Source organism: Epinephelus moara, chromosome 16 (genome assembly GCF_006386435.1).
Source record: "Epinephelus moara isolate mb chromosome 16, YSFRI_EMoa_1.0, whole genome shotgun sequence".
Taxonomy (NCBI): domain Eukaryota; kingdom Metazoa; phylum Chordata; class Actinopteri; order Perciformes; family Serranidae; genus Epinephelus; species Epinephelus moara.
This window is the reverse complement of record NC_065521.1, coordinates 39002018-39014669: the sequence shown is the minus strand read 5'-3', so window position 1 is coordinate 39014669 and position 12652 is coordinate 39002018. Positions and strand designations below refer to the sequence as shown.

Genomic DNA, 12652 nt, shown 5'->3' with positions numbered 1-12652 from the left:
TTAAATAATGCTCCAAATTAGGCTAATTTTTGTTGAGGGACAAAGTGGCATGGTTACTTTCAAAGGGGCCCCTCCATGGCTGGATTATGAGACAGGGGGCCCCTGGGCACAGACATGCAGAAGGCCCCACCACCTCTCCTACATAGGAGCGAGAAACAATTGAAGTTGTTCAGCCACTTATTGTTGTGGTTTTGCATCTCTTTAGTCATTTTGTGTCTCTTTGTAGTCACTTTGTGCATCTCTGTAGTCACTCTGTGTCTCTCTGTAGTCACTCTGTGTCTCTCTGTAGTCACTTTGTGGCTCTCTGTAGTCACTTTGTGTCTCTTTGAAGTCACTTTGTCTCTGTAGTCATTTTGTGTCTCTCTGTAGTCATTTTGTGTCACTTTGTGGTCATCTAGCGTCTTTTTTAATGATTTTCTGTCTCTTTGTAGTCATGTTGCATCTCTTTGTAGTCATTTTGTGTCTCTGTAGTCATTTTGTCTCTTTGTAGTCATTTTGTGTCTCTCTGTAGTCATTTTGTGTCGCTTTGTGGTCATTTTGTGTCTCTCTGTAGTCATTTTTTGTCTCTGTAGTCATTTTGTGTCATTTGTGGTGATCTAGTGTCTTTTTAATCATTTTCTGTCTCTTTGTAGTCATTTTGCGTCTCCTTGTAGTCATGTTGTGTCTCCTTGTAGTCTTTTTGTGTCTCTCTGTAGTCATATTGTGTGTCTTTGTAGTCATTTTGTGTCTCTTAGTGGTTGTTTTTCCCCTTTTTGTAGTGATGTGAGTGTCTTTGTGTCTCTTTACAGCTGTTTTGCATCTCTTTATAGTCTTTGTGTGTGTCTCTTTATGGTCATTTTGAGTCCCTCCCTCTTCGAGTGACCTGAAGCCCCATAACACTTTGGGCCCCTGGGCCTGTGCCCAGTAGGCCTGTTCAGTTATCCATCCATGGGTCCCTCTCTTGAACTCTCACCTCAAGAGATCTGAATGAAAATAGGTTCTATGGGTACCCATTTATCTGTAAACTCCAGAAGGCTTGTTTCCAGTAATATTTTGTTCCTTATAATCAATGCACTACTGCAAATTAAAGCTGAAGAACAATGAATCACTTCACATGTATAGACACATAACACTGACTGGTACGTTGTTTTCAACAAGCCTGTATACTTCAATAGCATAATCAAATTCCTGAAATTCAGTTAAGGCTTTTGGTTTTGGTGTGACACCCCAAGATTTTCAGTGGCCCCATCTGGCCACCCCTTTAAGAAAATTCTGGGGGCACCACTGTTTGTGTTGCCTACATCCCCAGGAGGAAATTCAGTATAAATCCAGTAAGTATAGGGAGAATTAAGTTAATGTAAATATAGTAACTTACTGGATTTTACCATTCCTGGGCAAATAGTACCGGGAGTCAATCTTGTAAGAAAATTACACACTGCTTTGAAATGGCTGAGAGAGCTAATGGCCGTAATAGCCCCCCTTGAGTTGAAAAGAAGTCCTAGTTGTATGCTAATTTGGCGGCGGTGTACAGTATACAGTGGAAGGATAAAGCTGACATTGGCCGGGCTCCCCTATGGCACATGAGCAGACTAGACAAGCAATGTCTGCACCCCTTTTCCTGCAGTAACCATGGCGACAGTGGCAGGCCGGGGCATCCTCATCACCAGGGGGCAGTGTGGGCAGCGCAGCATGGTGTTGCCCTCGCTGCCTACCCTGGTGCCTCATCTTCCACACAGGCAGCACACACTCGCACACAAAAGACACATGTGCCACGCAGTCAAACAAAAATAAATTAAAATGGACACAAACAAACGCAGCCAAGCACAAATTACACACACACACACACACACACACACATACACACACACTGTCATCTGCTCCTGACAGCTGCCCCTTGGCGTCTAACACAAACCCCCTCCCACTCTGCTTCTCTCTCCCGCTCCTTTTTTGTTGCTCACTTATTGTCAAGTTTCCACCAAACAAAAAAACGGCACATCCTCCCATGACACCAGCTAATTGATTATTGATGGTGCCGGGCTAAACTGACTTATATTCAAACGGATGTGAAAAGAGAAAATGGTTGAGACAATGCATTCAGTGCCTTTCATGAAAATGAAGTCGAGGCATTTGTATGTAAAGCTTGAGGTCTTTCTTCCCCCTCTCTTTTTGTTGTTGTTGCTTTGATAAGCTGCTCAGGCTGCAGTGGGCAGCCTTGAGGGCTACGGCGAATGAGGGGAAGCGGTGTAGGTAGCGTCCTGGAAACAAGCTACCAGCTGACAGTGTTTGTAGAGGGAAAAAAAAAAAATCATAACAGCCCTCATGGCTTGCTGGGGTGACAGTCTGACTTCCAACCGGTGTGAAGATCAGTGACAAACAAACAGCCAGACTTGTTATTCTGCGGCTTCCCGTGCCAGGATTGCTGCCCTTATCGCTGGCATCGCGTAATTTTGTTACACGTGGTAAAAATATAGGACGGCTTGTGACAGCAGGGATCAGATAAAGAGTGAGAGCGCCTGGGCAGGGGAATGTGGAGATGGGGCTGAATGCCTAAACAGGCTGTTGTGCGAGGGGGAGAGACTGATGATTGTGGCAGGCAGATTGAGGCACTAAAGAATGGCAGAGGCGAGGGATCCTGTCCCGTGGAAATGTGTCATGAAGGCAGTTCCATTAACATCTTAATAAAGGCTTCCCAGGCCCTGGAGAGCCCTCGTGAGCTGACTGCCTTCTCCACTCGCATTGGGGCCCAGAGCCGCTCTCGCAGCATGTCAACGAGAGAACATTTAAGTTCTGCCAGTATTGCATTGTGAGGGTGTTACGCTTCCCAAAGGAGTAGCCTAAATGCCTACCCGCAAACATGCTCCACTAAATTCCTTTATTCCCCTTTGCCTCTACTTTCATTTACTGTCCATTTCTCCATCTGTTGGATTCAGCAGCCCTACAAAAGGCTTTGTTTCAGCAAGCTGGCAAGCCTCTGGGACAGCAGAGTGCACACTGGGGTTCATTGCTAACTTGCTGCCATCAATAGAGAGAGCAGGATCTGGACTGGCCACGGTTGCGTCTGGCAGAGGGACGACTGTTAACCGTTCCCCGATGGACCTCTGATGAGACTGACTGGAGCCTGTCTGGGAGCTGCGGACACACACACAGCTTTCTTGCGAAAAAAGAAAAAGCATCTTGACAGAGATGTGGAAAAGAAACTCTGTGAAAAGGCCTATCAGAGTAAAACAATCCAAGCTCAGTAAACAGCAGGAAAGGTGCCTCTTTTTTTCTGTCAAGTAATCACAGCCTTTAAAAAAAAACAGAAAGTACAGTCTCCCTGTGTATCATGAAAAATGAAATGCAAAGGAGTGGCATTGATTTTTGCACTCTGTGCTATGTGTTGCTCATACTGGGCAAGCTGCTACTTAACAATGTAGTGGCCTGTAGTCATCAATTTAAAACGGTTTCAACGATTCAATAAGTCACTGAAGGCAACGCGCACGACTACTCAAGATGATGAAAACGGCTACAGCAGCATGACTAGACCATTAAATGTAGTCCTGTGGTGTTTTCTAACATCTGCGATTGTGTGGGGATTATCAAAGAGTAATGCTCTATCTTAAGATCTATATGCTTATAGCATCAAGGGAATGGCTTTACAAGAGGATACGCAACACTGGATTTTACTATTTGGCACAGAGCAGAGGGACAGATGCATCAAAACAACATTTCTACCAAATGTATTCAGGCGCACAGTGTAAGCCCAGACATGAAAAATCATCTGCTTCTTCATGAAAGAGATCTAACGTTCGTCTATGTAATGGAGAGAGTCTGAAAATCAATATGCTTTTCTTTCTAACTTAAGCTATCATGTTGAACGCTCTCCAAACATCAGTTCCCAATTTTAGCCTGATACCTGCCCCATATGAGTTTCAGACTCCCTGCAACAAAGTTTCGTATCATGTTACTCCAGATGCAGAGAGACAGACTTCTCATTTCCTACACTCCTGAATCAACATATCAGCAGAGTGCTCCCTCTACAACCAACAACAGCTTAAAACGAGCGTTTGTTAGGATAATCATCGCCTAGAGAGACTATCTCTGCCACTTGAAGCGTAAGCGACAGGTAGAAAAACTCTTGCTGTTTACAATTATCCCGAGTAGAGACTGCGAGCACAGGAGGATGTAAACGAAGCCGCCTGCCGCGTGGAGGTTGTGATCTTCACTGACGCCGGAGCCCTCTCAGACTTAAATGTTCTACCCGGCTGCACTCCACTTGATCAATGTCACCACAGATCCAGATCTCCCTTATGTCAATCCTCACACGTGTGTGCTCGCCATAAACGCAGATCCCAGGCGCACAAACATGCGCATAACAAGGCTGAGCGAGTGGAGCGTGTGTGTTTGGGTCAGAGAGATTGAGATCTGTGTTGTGACAGCTGGACAGTTGAGAGGTTCAGATAAACAGCCTACAGTGAGGGGAAGACGGGAGGCCAATTGCATTAAAACAAACACTCACTCGCTGTTTGTGCACTCCAGCAGATAGCGAAGGGAGGACCTATATCTGTGGGAGAATGAGTCAGTGAACTCACAAAAGCACCATTATCTGCATGTGTTGCCGTGTGTGCATGTGTGTGAGCAAAAGACAGTTGGGATGGTGGGGGTTGTTGTAGGGAGGGGAGGTGGGGGTTCAGAATACACAGCCGCTGAGCGCGTTTGCAGTATTCACTCATTAAGAAATAGGTCAAGGATTCTGCCTGCATGCTCAACGACTTGTCAAAATCTCTCAAGCTAAACTGTGGTGAGTCTGGCTGCCTTAAGGGGGGAATCCAGAGAGGAGCAAGCAGTGTGCTGCGTGAAGGCTGGTGGTGACACAGCACACAAAAAGGCAGCAACTCATTCAGTAGCAAATCAGGCAGTTAGAAATTTGGTAGTAATGTCATCGTAGTAGCTGCGTGGTGTAATCAGGAGGCACTGAGTGGAAAGAGGCTGCGGCCTCGCGTTGTGGCCTTCACAATTAACTCAGCTCGTCACTTGGGCTCTTTGCTGCTCATCAACAGAGGACGCTCTTGAGCCATGTGCACCAATCTGCAGAGTTTGTCGCACACAGATGCTGACGGTGGCGGTGGTAGCTATGGCGATAGGCAGTCTTGTACAGAGGGTGCATTAGATGCTCTTCAAACAATCCACAGGGTGCATTCGAGGGCCGATTCCTCTTTAGAGCAGAGATTTCACAGTCAGAGAGTTGCTCATGTGTGCACACAAAAATAGCTATTTTTAAAGTCAACATGAAATATTTGGAGCGAAGACCAGATCCTGCACAACCCTGAGTTATATATATTTATCTTGTGTTTGAGCACAGCCGAAAACAACCATGAACGCAAGACCTGAATATTTTCCCCCGGGGGAAACAGACTTATGCAAATCAGCCCGACATCAGAAATACTAAGAACAGAGTACCTCTCTGACCACACAGCTGCACCCTAAATCCAATCAAAAATATCGCAGCCCCCTACGGAGAGGTGAAGTGGAGAAGCAGTGGCAGAGAAACATCAACCGTTACTCCACAAAGCTCGACCTAAGTTTGTCCAGCCGAGGCAATTTCTCTCCAGCTCGGCGAGGTTAACCTTATTGATTGGACGTATGTGTGATGTTGTGCTTCTCGAAAGGCTTTTTCTTGGACGGCGTGCCTTCAAAGGCATCACTTGAAAGCGATTCATTGAGCAGAATCCTTAACATCTTTGCTCATATCCTCCATTATTTAAAAAGAGAGCAAAACCGGCTGCGATCCGTTGCTTTCAGAAGAAACTGAGACGATCAACAGCAGCTTTGAAAATATTCTGAACAGCAATTCTCTTGTATGAGCTTGCCTTCAAAAGAACGAGTTAGCAGCAATAAACTGGTGTCACGTAAGGTTACTGTAAATGATGGATATACATTTGAAGCAAAGCAGAGCTAATAGAAGTGTTTAAAACTGCCATACAACAGCTGCTGAATAGCCAGCCGGTCAGAGGGGCTGATTGCTCAGCGGCAGCACCACACTATCAGCGAATGTGTGTTTTTTTTCCATTAGATTGGAGTTAATTAGGTGAATATAATCAGCATGTGATAATCAAGCCAATGCTGAGTGCTGGTTTGTTCTTCCAAAGGCAGCAATTTCCACCCTGGTGGCTGCTTTGGGGTCAAACTGCTGTTTCACTTTGAGATGGATATTAAAATAATGATGTGAGTGGGTCACGCTTCACATGCACGTTAAAAAAAAAAAGCAGTGATCTCACCAAGAAAGAACGGGTTTTGATTGCACCAGCAGAGGGATTAATATGCTCCCCGTCAGCCGTGGCAGATGTAAGTTATTTTCATGCAAATGTAAGGCAATTTTCTACTTAAGACAACATTTATTTTCTTTAGAGTCATTGTAACGGGTGCTCGCCGGAGCGCTGGCAGTCTGACAGAGAATGAAGATTTGTAGGTGCATCTGCTGAATTGGGACAGATGAGAGTCTAGAGTCGATGTGGAGTCCTAAATTGATGCCAGTTGGCGTCAATACACCAGATTGTTTTTGATTCTAACCACTTGAGGAGAGGGAAATGTTCACATGGTGTCAGATTGGTGACCTTGTGAAACTAAATCAGTGTATATATTTTAGTGCATGTAAAAAGTAGGATGATAATCAGCTCTGACTACTGACCGAGGGTTCACTTGTTGCAGTGACAGCATGTCCAGATCTGTCGCCTCCAACTAGTCAAATACATCTTAAAAAAATATTAAGTTGTCTATAAATACAAATCCTGTGACACTGAACAGAAGGGCACGCATCATTTTGAAATTACAATCAAGGTCAGCAAATCAAAATCACAAGACAGTCTCACACTGAGAGGAATCCAAGCACCAAGACACTAGAAATAACTCCACTAACTTCATTAAATACTCCACTATAAGGTCTGACTGACACAAAGCAGCAGCAGCTCTGATGCAAACTGGAAGCATCACCTCTGTGAGGCAGATTGTAACTCACTGACACCGGTGCATGAGGAGGCAGCTCAGCTCTAATGAATGAGAATAGAGGATAAATGATAGTAAAGGATCCAGAGCAACACCTGTGCGTAATGCACAAACAGCGCGCGGGGGGGGGGGGGGGGTTGTAAACCATAATATTTTACGGCCACACATCAGCATTCATTTAAGTGTGAGCTGTGGTGATGAAATATTAAACCCGGGCTGCTACCTTCTCACAGCCCGCAGCCTAAATAAAATGAAAGATGAAAATGCCTGTGTCCAGTTGTCTCTCCGCAGTGTGGGAAATTACAGAACATTGTGTGTGTGTGTGTGTGTGTGTGTGTGTGTGTGTGTGTGTGTGTGTGTGTGTTGTGTGGGATTCAAATATTTGCACATTTAAGCCGTCGTCACTCACCTCTTCATTTAAACTGGATCTCCCGGTCCTCCTGCCCCCCCTCCAGCTGTCTGTCTGTCTGTCTTCAGGCTTTAACTGACGCGCTACACTCACATCCACAGTCCAACCAAAAAATGTTTCCAAATGCTGTGTGTGGACAAAGCTTCGTTTCTCGGTGATGCTTCTGCAGCCTTTACATTCACTAGTTCCTCCGGTACATGTGGCTACGGAACCTGTTAAGCGGCGGCGGTGGCGTCATTCATTCAAAACCTTCATCGCGGCGAGTGATCGCAGATTCGGTGCGTAAACTTGGCAGCAGAGCCTCCAGCATCTGAGCTGACCTCCTGATGGGACTTTACTACAGCGTGTCAGAGACGGCACATTCCTTCAGTTCGGGGTTCAGCGTCCTCCCGGTGCTGCTCTGCACAAGGTTAGATGAAGAAGCCGCGGTCAGGCTTTGCCATCATCATCATCGTCCGTACGGCCGGTGTGTGTGAGAGTGTGTGTTTCGCAGCGTCGCTTCAGACCCGCAGCGTTGCTTTCTCACAGGGCTCTGCCGGACTGACATAGATTAGCGGCTCCATCAGTGTACAGTAGTGTGTGTACGCCGCCACTGGCACACTGCGCGTTTAAACCCAGCCCCCTCACACTCCGGCTCATTATGGTGTTAACTGTTTCCGCCCAAAGAAAAACATTAATAATGGATACGTTAAAGAAACATTTGTGCAGAATTCAGAGACTTGGAGCAATATTTAGGACTACATATATATACAGGGAAGACATATTTTCTAACACTGCTATATTTTTGTGTCTTCAACAAAGTGCTTCAAATGCAAAGCACCAACCCTCACATCTAAAAAATGAATTAAAATCACCACCTTACCAAAAAGATGCCCTTAGTTCCTCACATACTTACTATAATCCACAGTTTGGATAACTCTCTGTAGAAGGATTCACACACATAATAACACACTTTGTTCTATCACTCCATTTGGAAGTCTTTATAACCGACTATATTGACTTAATATTGACATTTGGCAACTGGATATTGCATTACATTATGAAAAGAAAATGTTCTTACCCATCAGAGTTTTGCCTGCGCAGCACACACTGAAGCCACTCAGTGACACTCTTCCATCCAACTCTGTTTCTGTAAGAATACTGCCATCTATAGACCAAAGCTGAGATGTATCTGCCCAGAAACATCCCTCTCCCCCTCTCTCTTCTAGGACTCCTCCATTTTTGCATTTCTGCTTTTCTCTGCTCTCTAGTTTTGGATCAGTATCCTCTCCCTCATTCTCTCCAGCTCAAAGATGTATGTATAACACCTCTTAATACAAGAGGACCCAAGCAGCTCAAGACTGCTCCAACTTTGGGGATGTCAATCACAAAAACACTGAGTTTCAGATCCTTAAAGTTGTACCTAGAATTTGCCGCACTGTCAGTGACACAGTGGCCTACATCTGCTTTTTGTCTCTTACTTTGACAGAGTGTCTGTAGGTATCAGACACTTAGGGTGCTTTCACACCTGCCCTGTTTGGTTCGGTTCAATCAAACTCAAGTTCGTCTGCCCCCTCAGTGCGGTCGGGTGCGCACCAAAACACCCACACCAAGACTTCCTTGAAGAGGTGGTCTCTGTTCAGTTACAAACGAACTCTGGTGCGGTTCGTTTGTGGTGAGATTACAAACGAACTCTGGTGCGGTTCGTTTGTGGTGAGAATGTGTTCCGACCTGCATGTGAACCAACTGCAGTCACATGACACATTGTTTGGGTTAAACATGAGCATGTTACAGTCTGTCGGTTTTCTAGTTGGAGCCGCGCCTCGTTTTCAAACTGTATGGTTTGACTAAAATGAACAATGACAGCAATATAGTCCACGATGAGCAGCGCTAAAATCAACCTACGTAGTTGTCCCTCCATTGTGACATTAGAAAGTGTCACATTTATCTTGCAAGTGTACTCTTCTTCAACGTTTGCTTTACTTCCTGGATTTTTCCCACATGGAAATTCTGACCAGTCAAGAGCAGCTTTCTCACACAAGGCATTTGATCTGGTCCGCTTGTAAATGCTACCGTGAGAACACGAACCAACTCTAGGCAGTTATACAACTTTGTAACAAAATTAGTCCCTGATTCAGACCAAAGCAAAACAACTCTAGGTTTGAAAGCAGCCTTACACTAATGTTAAATTTTAGCCAAATTTAAGACGAACTTTTGGACAAATCATCTTTCTTACACAAGCATTCCAGGTAAGTATAAAGGTAAGTCATATATATATATCCTCCTGAGACCCTGTGTCCTCATATGAGGACATCACATTTTGGGTTCACTTAACCTTAAACTTCATTCTACGCAACTTAGACCTGTTGTCCTCGTTCATGGACACTTTTTTGAACCATCTAGTGGCCCTGGCGGAGCGCCAAGAAGACGATCAAACTTGACTATCTAAAGAGGTAAAAGTCATAACAAAGTTTCTGTCAGTGAACATGCCGAAGGATCATTTGTACAATACACTAATCCATGTAAAAACAAGATGGCAGCCATCTCTGCCAAGTCATTCTGCAGCCGATCCTGACACAAAAGTGGACAAATCATCCACAGAGGTCTTTTCCTCTCCAAACCAACAGACCAGATGACTGTAACCTCTAAAAACACAGAATAAACTAGTTTCATGTTACAAATCAGTGCATCTCTGATGCAGTTTGGCATCTCGGAGATTGGAGGCTCACCCACAACATGCTATTGTGTGCTCCCCATTTTTCTCTGAGTCTGTTTTTGGATTGTCCATTCTGGGCTACCCTAGAAACATGGCAATGCATCACTGCAATCTCCATAAACGAAGACCCGCTCCCTATGTAGATATAAACAGCTCATTCAAGGGTAAGGAGAACCCAACAATTCATATTTTCACTTCATTATACACTAAAGAAAATTATATTACATCATAGTTCTGCCAATATATCCCCCTACATCCTACACACTGGACCTCTAAGACTATTTAAAGACTATTAAAGCCTTAAATTATTTATAAAATTGGATTTTAGGTATTTTAAGACTTTTTAAGACCCTGCAGACAAAGCTGAAGGTTCATGTTACTTGTGCTGTGCATACCATTGCATTGCATTCATTTCAATTGGAAGGCACCCAAAAAGCACTTGTCTATCATTCCTTTCATTTCTATCCATACATGATAAATCTTTGAGGAGTGATCTCAGTTATTTGTTGCCAAGTGCTGACTTATAGCTTTTATTTTTATATGACTTGGACTGGATCCCATTGTTCCACATACTATATATAATACGTGTGTTTTTCTACTCCAATGATAGAATGACATTGAAATAGTTATACAACGTACCAACACCAACCCCTTATCTTCTTGCATCTGTGCCCTCGGTGGGTTATGACAAAAAGTAGGCTATCCACATTCTCTGATGCATCAATAATGCAGAGTGGGGAAAAGGGAGCCAGTGTCTGCCATCAAAAGTATTGCAAAACTGCCAGGAGGAAGAAGATGTGGAACAACCAGTGTAAGTACACTAAAAGCACAGCGCCCACTTAAAGACAGGGTCAATAGCTGGAGGGTGTCCATATTGGAATTCCACCGCACTACCTCTCAAATGGATCTTAGTCAACCCTGGGCGGCAGGGGTAATCAAATACAGACTTTTTCAATCCATTACTCACGGCCCTGTTTGGAGCAGCCCTGTTTGGAACAAGCTGTGATTTGTTTGATTGGAACATAACTCAATTCATATTGAAAGAACACAGAACTGTCTGGAACAGGTTTTGCCCGTTTTGTGCAGAGAGAAATGATAGATTAACCCATTTTGCGAGGTGAAGCTTGGTTATTACACACAGTACAATTCTATCAGTCATGTTTCACTGTAGGACACGTATCGACTGATGGAGGCTGGTTGCAGATTCTGTAGCAGTGGAAAAGAAAAGACGAGTAGATCGTTTGAAATAGGACGAATATGTGGCTTTAAATATTAACATTTTTAGGAAGAGATACGGGAGAATGGTACGGACTGTGGCTGGAATGAGCCTTTGATTCATTATATGGAACATTCATGTCATGGGATTACATTTCTTAAACTTGTTAAAATTTGATTCTCTTTTCAATCACTGCTCAGTCCCCAGAAGAAAATGTTGGCAGCATACGTTCCTGCAAACCATGGACACGTTACATTTCTGTGTTTCATACGTATCATGTCAGTGTTTCCAAAGTGCCGCAGTATATGAGCTGACTTTGTCAATGGAGAGTGGTGTTCTGGGTTTTGGGGCCTAATGGCTGTGTTTCAAGCGGCTTTTCAGGAACCAAACAGCATGAAAAGCAGTTGCTTTTTACCAAGACATCTACGCGTTTCCTGCCAGGATAGAACCACAAAACGGCTGGAGTTGTGCCTCAAAAAGTGGTTGTTCTTTACCGAAACATTGCTGTGTTTCCTGTCGGGATAGTGCCTTGAAAAGTGGTTGTTTTTTACAGAGACGTCGCTATTTTCCACTAGAGTAGTGCCTCAAAGAGCAGTTATTTTTCACTAAGACACTACTACATGTCCTGCCGGGATAGTGCCACCGATTCAGAGACATCACTGCGTTTGCTGCTGAAATAGTGTCACAAAAAGTGGTTGTTTTGTAGTGAGACATTGCTGCCTTTCCTGCCAGGATAGAACCACAAAAAGGCAGAGACATTGCTGTGTTTCCCACCAGAGTAGAGCATCGAAAAGCAGTTATTTTTTACGAAGACACTACTACATTTCCTGCCAGGATAGCGCCACAAGAAGTGGTTGTTTTTAAAGAAACATCACTTTGTTTCCTGCCAGGATAGCGCCACAAATAGACCGAGACATCACTGCATTTGCCGCTGAAATAGTGCCACAAAAAGCGGTTGTTTTGTAGTGAGACATTGCTGCCTTTCCTGCCGGGATAGCGCCACAAATAGGAAGAGACATCACTGTGTTTTCCACTACAGTAGTACCTCAAAAAGCAGTTATTTTTCCCTACGACACATCTACATCTCCTACCAGGATTGTGCCATGAAAAGTGGTTGCTTTTTACCAACACATTGCTGCGTTTCCTGCCTTGATAGCACCACAAATAGACAGAGACATCGCTACATTTTCCACTGGAGTAGTGCCTCGAAAAGCAATAATTTTTCACTATGATACTATTACATTTCCTGCCAGGAATGTGCCTTGAAAAGCGGGTATATTAAGCCCAAACATGATAATTTCCTTAACATAACCGAGTAGTTTTTGTGCCTAAACCTCACCACATTTTAGTTTCAACAATGATTTGTTGTAAC

The 12652-nt window shown here is 44.2% G+C and overlaps 1 protein-coding gene across 1 annotated transcript in view; it reads right to left on the bottom strand.

Annotated features, from left to right (window-relative positions):
• Positions 1–7951, bottom strand: part of plxna2 (plexin A2) — a 272248-nt gene extending 264297 nt beyond the window's left edge. The window contains exon 1 of the mRNA XM_050064354.1: positions 7370–7951. The gene's annotated coding sequence lies outside the window, so the exon portion shown is untranslated. The remainder of the gene's footprint in view (positions 1–7369) is intronic.
• Positions 7952–12652: the final 4701 nt, after the last annotated feature.